Genomic DNA, 7,581 nt, shown 5'->3' with positions numbered 1-7,581 from the left:
AGTTGGTGACTCTGGCCTCCGCCCTGCTGCAGAGGCCCCTACACGTGGCATCCTTGACATCGTTCTCCAGATTCTGCATTAACACTTCCACTGAGAAGCATTTGAGTTCTTACAGAAAGCAACATTTCCATTGTTGGACAGTTCTAGCTTTCAGGAAGTCCTTTATGTTGAGACTAAATGTGCCACCTCAGCATCTACCAGGATCAGTGGGTCAAGCCCTGTCTTTGGAACAACACAAGGAAAACATTTCCATGGGATAGTACTTCACATTCTTGAAGACAGTGCTCATGTGACCTTTACCCTTCCCCAGGTTTTCTGTTGCTAGCAGCTTCAAAAATCCTTCCAACTCTTTATTATGAAAATGTTTGAAAAATTGAAAAATAATAAAACTTTGTATGCCCTCCCCCTACCTTTGCTGGTTGTTAACTTATTATGGTGTGTGCTTTGTCTTTATATATAAATACACTTTGCTGTGGACTGAACTGTCTCCCTAAAATTCACATGCTGAAAGTCCTTATGGCCAATGTGATAGTATTGGAAATGGGGCCTTTGGGAGGTGATTTGAATGAGATGAGGTCATGAGGGTGGAACCCTCCATGAACGGATCTGTCCCCTTATGAGAAGAGACCCCAAAGGTTTGCTTGTTCTCCCCTTCCACCGTTGTGCAGACAACAAGGTAGCCTGGCAAGCCAGGGGAGAGTGTTCTCACCGGGAACAGGATTGGCCAGCATCTTGAGCTTGGACTTTTAACCTGCATAACTGTAAGAAATAAAGTTCTGTTGTTTAAGCTACCCGGTCTATGGTATTTTGTTCTGGTAGTCTGAGTAGAGTTTTCATGACCATTTGAAAATAAGTTTCAAACATCACCATATTTCACCCCTAACTTGAGTATGCTTTTTTTTTTTTTTACAGTGATGTTCTTTGTAACCACACTAACCAGTAGTAGCACAGAGAATGTAATATCTATGTAATATCTAATAACTCACTCCATATTAAAATTTCCCCAGTTGTCTCCCCCGCCCAGTGACTTAACAGTACCTCCCCCAAATCCAGGATCCAGTTAAATATCGAGTGTTGTGTTAGTCAATAGCCAAGTAGCTAAGTCAACGGTAGCCTGCCCTTTGTAATGTAGCTTTCTGGGTGCTTCAGATGTAGTGCAGTGGTTCTCAAACTCGAGCTTTGAAAACTCCGTGCCAGGATCTCACCCCAGACCAATTACATCAGAATTGCTGAGGGTGTAAGTATGGAATGTTAAAGCAATCAGAAGGATTAAAAATAGGCTGCAATCTCCCTTGATCTGCACACTTCTAATCCAGGCAAAGGTGTCATTAACTTGTCACCAGTCTTGTCACACTGTTGGCTTAGGTTGGGCTTGGGATCAGCTAATAATAGCCACCATTACTGAGCACTCACGGTGCCGGATACCATGCTTCATGCATTCATGCAAGATCTCTAATCCTACCACAGCCCTGTGAGTATGTAGCTATCCTTGTCGTATAAGCAAGGAAATGGCATCAGAGGTTAAGGAATCTTCTTGCTCAAGGTTACACAGGAAGTGACAGAGCCAGGATGCAGACCTAGCTTTGACCTCGCCAAAGACCCCTCCAGCAGCATGTCTTCACATTTAGTTTCTCATAAATACTGTCCTGCTTGATTCCTTCCCAGGGCGGCTGACTTCTTTTGGAACCTGGATCATAGGCTTGCTTTTTATCCGCTCTTGTTAACTTTTACATGGCTTAAGCCTCCCCCTTACCCGCTAGTTCCGCCATCCAATTGCTAATTGTTTGGTGATGCTCTTTCTGGAAGTGTCAGAAGCATAAATATTGGAGTGAGTGACTTGATTTCGGCTCAGGTCGCGAGCTCTCGTTTCATGGGTTTGAGCCCCGCCTTGGGCTCCGCGCTGACAGTGTGGAGCCTGCTTGGGATTCTTTCTCTCTCTGCCCTTCCCCCACGTGTGTGCATGCTGTCTCTCGCACCCTCTCTCAAAAAGAAGCATAAATGAAATTTCTATCTTTGAAACTTAACCATATATACCACTTTACAATGACATATGGGTTAATAAAGGGATGGGGTGGTATTCTTGGGGACATCTTAGGGTAGCATTTTCTAAAAATAGTTCCAAAGTAACCAGTCTCTGCTCAGCATGGGAGCACCGGAGTCTGGAAATTTTCCTTTAACAATGAAAGTACTCTTCATAAAATCTGAGAATTCTGATTTCTCATAAACTTGAAAGAGTTAAAAATTACGGCACGTGGATGGAAGGGATTTTTTTTTTTTTTTTTTTTTTTTTTTAAGATTTTATATTTAAAGTAATCTCTACACCCAACGTGGGCTCTGGGGCTCGAAGTCACAACCCCAGGATGAAGAGTTGCAGGCTCCACTGACTGAGCCGGCCAGGTGCCCCTGGAAGTGATCTTAATGTACAATGTATTTGTTCCTACAAAGCTCAGTGGATACTTGACAGAGCATCATTCCAAAAGAAACTCCAGGCCACACACTGTCAGTTACTTTTAATAACCTCATGGTTGATTCTGTTCTGCAAGTGCACTTAAAATTTTTTTTCAGATAACTTAGAAATGACCTAACTCTAGCATCCACTTTTAAAGAGCCTGACCACCCCTAAAAAGGTAGGGTGGGTGTTTGAAAGTACTAATATTAATGTTTTTACGGTTTATGCATTTTATCGTGATCGTAAGACTCTGTTATGTGTGTGCGTTAGGATTATGTTAAGCCTTCAGGGACAGAAACCCACAATATGGCTGAAACCAAACTAACAATGTTCTCTTGTGAACATAGTCCAGGGCTGGTAGTTCCAGACCCAGGCTCCTGCTGTCTTGTCCCACCTTCAACATGAGAATGGTACACTGTTACATCTGAATCTCTGAGGGTGAGACCCAAGCATTGTGTTATATTTGTGTGACTGTTTTCCCTAAAATGTGGCGCCCAGGACTGGACCTGACTCTGTTCCCCGGCAGGTGAGCACCCTGAGGACCGGGACTGTGTCTGCTCATTACCTGTTGAGTCACTGCCTGGGTGGGGCCTGCTCTCCCACCAGCCGCCATGTCTGTGTTTTGCTGGTGGGAAGGCGGGGAGGGGGAAAGAGAATGTCCCTTCCCTTGAGGACGCTTCCCAGAATGCCACACCATTTCTGCTCATAGACCAGTAGCCAGAACTTCGTCAAAAGACCACACCCAGCTGTTGAGGAGTAGTTGCTCCTTGGAGCCTCCATATGCCCAGTTAAAATTCAGAGGTAATTTTGCTGAGGAAAACGGAGAGAGAGGAGATGGGGGCAACTGACAGGGTTCGCCAAATTACGGTTGAAACATCCTCGCCCACAACTTTCAGTGTGGCACTTCAAAGACTCTGGATCCAGAGTCTACTGCAAAAATGCCAGTAGATAATTCTGGTTTGCTAGGGCTGCCATAACAACCGCAAGCTGAGTGGCTTGACCAACAGAAATACGCTGTCACAGATTTGCAGGCCGGAAGTCCAAGATCGAGGTCTCAGCAGGGTTGGTCCCTTCTGAGGGCTGGGAGGGAGAGTCCGTTCCAGGCCTCTCTCTCAGCTTCTGGTGCTTGGCGGCAACCTGTGGTGTTCCGTGGCTTGTAGACGCGACACCCCAATCTTTGCCCTCAGGTTCGCAGTGTTCTCCTTGTGTGCGTGTGTCTGTGTCCAGATTTCCCTTTTTGCAAGGAACCAGTCATATCGGATTAGAGGCCCTCTCTGTTTAAGTAAAACCTCATCTCTTTTTTTAACCTGTTTAAAAAAAATGTTTATTGCGGGGACCCCTGGGTGGCTCAGTTGGTTAAGCGTCCGACTTCAGCTCAGGTCATGATCTCACAGCTCGTGGGTTCGAGACCCGGATTGGGCTCTGGGCTGACAGCTCAGAGTCTGGAGCCTGCTTTAGATTCTGTGTGTCCCTCTCTCTCTGCCCCTCCCTCACTCACGTCCTGTCTCTCTCTCTCTCTCCCTCAAAAATAATAAATAAACATTAAAAAAAATGTTTTTTTTTAAATGTTTATTATTTCTGTGCCTGTATTTCTGTGCCTCAAAAATAATAAATAAACATTTAAAAAAAAGTTTTATTTAAATGTTTATTATTTTTGAGGGAGAGAGAGAGAGTGCACGCGTGAACGAGCACACAATAGGGGGAGGGGCAAAGAGAGGGGGACAGAGGATCCAGAACAGGTTCCATGCTGACAGCATAGAGCCTGACGTGGGGCTTGAACTCAGGAACCACAAGATCATGACCTGACCCGAAGTTGGACGTTTAACTGACTGAGCCACCCAGGAGCCCCAACCTTTTTTTTTTTCTTTTTCTTTTTAAGTAAACTCTACCCCCGACACGGGGCTCAAACTCACCACCCTGAGATCTAGAGTCACGTGCTGTACCGACTAAGCCGTCCAGGTGCCCCTAGTGTAACCACCTCTTAACCTAATTAATTACATCTGCAATGGCACTGTTTTCAAATATAAGGTCACATTCTGTGGTCTGGGGGCTAGGACTTCAACATATGAATTCTGAGGGGAAACAATTTAATCTCTAACAAGGGTAAATTACAGAGAACTCAATGTAAGAATGACTTTTCAAAAGAAATGGCCCTGTATGGAGTCCAGAAAGACTCCCCAGCCTGGGCAGGGTCACCTGTCCTGCAGCTTCAGTGTGGCAGCAGCAGGGGGCAGGGCTGCACCGCCTGCTGGGAGCCTCTTCTCTGTTTGCCCTTGGCTGCTGGAAGGATTTTACATCTCATAAAAGCCAACAGTTCAATGTGGGTCTATTTGGGCACCACTCCCCCTCCTTCAAAGCTTTGATGGACATCAAGACCTATGAATAAATGAGAGAGGAAGTAGGTCGGATGACCACAACCTGTGTGGGTGTATATAATAAGTTGGGAAGACGAGGCTGAGGGCCAGTGGGAGATTCATAGGCTCGCTGCCTAGTGACCAAGGGTTTGTGCAAGGGAAAGAGAGAGAGGTGGGGATAAAGAGGCAGTGGCTTTGATTTGCTGCTTCTTCCCTGACAGCCTGTGGCCAGTCCAGCCCCCGCTCTAAGGAGTTAGGTGCTGACCTCAGGCGCCAGCCAGAACCGATGGGCTAAGCAGAGGACCCTGTCCTCCTGTTATAATTCCTGCATTTCTTGTTATAATTCTTTTCTTTTCTTAAAAAAAAATTTCTTTTTAGTGTATTTATTTATTTTGAGAGAGAGAGAGCACACTAGGGGAGGGGCAGAGAGAAGGAGAGACAGAATCCCAAGCAGGCTCCTTGCTGTGAGCACAGAGCCCGATGCGGGGCTTGAACTCACGAACCTTGAGCTCATGAACTGAGCTGAGATCAAGAGTCAGATGCTTAACTGACTGAGCCACCCAGGCGCCCCTTTTTTCCCTTTTCCCTTCCCTTCCCTTCCCTTCCCTTCCCTTCCCTTCCCTTCCCTTCCCTTCCCTTCCCTTCCCTTCCCTTCCCTCCCCTCCCCTCCCCTCCCCTCCCCTCCCCTCCCCTCCCCTCCCTCCCCTCCCCTCCCCTTCCCTTCCCTTCCAAGTTTTTATGTTAGAGGCGCCTGGGTGGCTCAGTCAGTTAAGTGTCTAACTCTTGACTTTGGCTCAGGTCATGAGCTCACCGTTTGTGAGTTGGAGCCCGGCATCGGGCTCCATGCTGACAGGGCAGAGCCTGCTTGAGATTCTCTGTCTCCTCTCTCTCAGCCCCTCCCCAACTTGTGCTCTCTCTCTCTCTCAAAAATAAATAAACTTAAAAAAAAATAGTTTTTCTTTTAATTACAGTGATAACATACAATGTTGTATTAGTTTCATCCTGTTATAATTCTTTGTTTGCTATATTTCTGTGCCTGCGAAAGAAGGCACAGTGTGGTGATATGTAGCAAGGAATTATTGAAGACCCACTATGTGCCTGATGACTTTCAAACGATTTATGAAGCAGCTGGGGAGTCGACATTGAACTAGACAGAATTAAGCAGTCCAACATGGAGGACCAAAGGAGTGTCAGCTCTGTGTGGGGATGAAGCGGAAACTCCATTCCCGAGACCCGCCCACAGTCTGGAACCTACGCTCCAGTGTCATGCTGATTCACCAGTGAGAAAATTCTTGATTTTGCCTTCATATTCTTTTGTTTCCTGAAGTAATAATTGTGCGGTGAAAAAGTTAAAACATTTATTTTACTCACAAAACTATAAAGAAAAATTATTTGTAATCCTCATATCCCAGAGAATCAGTGTCTTTTTTTTTTTTTAAATGTTTATTTTTGAGAGAGAGAGAGCATGAGTAGGGGTGGGGCAGAGAGAGGGAGACACAGAATCAGAAGCAGGCTCTGATTCTTTCTTGCACACCTCTTTATTTTTGCCTGGAGTGACTACTTGGTTTCTCATTTGCTTTGTTGTGTTTTGATCGCAAATTCACACCCCCGCCCCCCCTCTGCCGACTGTGGTCTCTTGATATTCAGCCAGAGCAGGTATTAACGGCTTCTCCTTCCAGGAGACGGCTGGGCAGGAGAGATCTCCCAGAGATCTCCCTTCCCCTTCCGCTTGGGAATGTCCAAGGATGGACTATCCTTCTCCTGAATAATAGAGGCGTTCCTTGAGTGGCTAAAAGCCATTGGTTTGAGTTCATATTAAGAAACTCAGTCTGGGGGGCTGTGAGCGTGTGAGTGTTGGCACCTGGCTATGAACTTCATTGTGGGGTGGGCTGGCTGTGTTTCACACGGACCTTCAGCTGCTTCTTATTCTAGGCCCTCATTTTGCTCCGCTCGGTGTCCCACTTATTCTGAGCCTTTCGCGGATTCTGCTGTGTAAGTGGGTTTCTCACTTGTCCCCACTACTGACTAGGAATTCAATTTTTTGTTTCCCCTAAGCCATGTACCATTTTGTGCACCTGCTTTCCAGTTCCCAAAACGTTTTTCCTGTTGTTCCTCTTTCTCCTTGACTGTGTGGGGTTTGCCTTAAATTTTGCTTCCTTTAATTGTTGTTGAAGTGGTGTTTCAGGTGGGCGCAAAAGGTAACGGGCGTTTTCAGTCTGACATCTACCTGGGTTTGTTTTTGTTTCTTTATGTAGTTTATTCTCCTAACTTGTTGATGTGTAATCAAAGTACAGTTAATGGTATGTATTTTTAAAAAAAAATTTTTTTAACGTTTATTTATTTTAAATTTTTTTAACGTTTTTTTTTTATTTATTTTTGAGACAGAGAGAGACAGAGCATGAACGGGGGAGGGGCAGAGAGAGAGGGAGACACAGAATCGGAAGCAGGCTCCAGGCTCTGAGCCATCAGCCCAGAGCCTGACGCGGGGCTCGAACTCACAGACCGCGAGATCGTGACCTGAGCTGAAGTCGGACGCTTAACCGACTGAGCCACCCAGGCGCCCCTAACGTTTATTTATTTTTGAGACAGAGAGAGACAGAGCATGAACGGGGGAGGGTCAGAGAGAGAGAGGGAGACACAGAATCTGAAACAGGCTCCAGGCTCTGAGCGGTCAGCACAGAGCCCAAGGCGGGGCTCGAGCTCACAGACCGTGAGATCATGACCTGACCCGAAGTCGGACGCTTAACAAACTGAGCCACCCAGGCGCCCCTAATGGCA

The sequence above is a fragment of the Panthera leo genome, chromosome A3 (assembly GCF_018350215.1).
Source record: "Panthera leo isolate Ple1 chromosome A3, P.leo_Ple1_pat1.1, whole genome shotgun sequence".
Lineage (NCBI taxonomy): Eukaryota > Metazoa > Chordata > Mammalia > Carnivora > Felidae > Panthera > Panthera leo.
The sequence above is the reverse complement of the archived record's forward strand: the minus strand, read 5'-3'. Positions refer to the sequence as shown.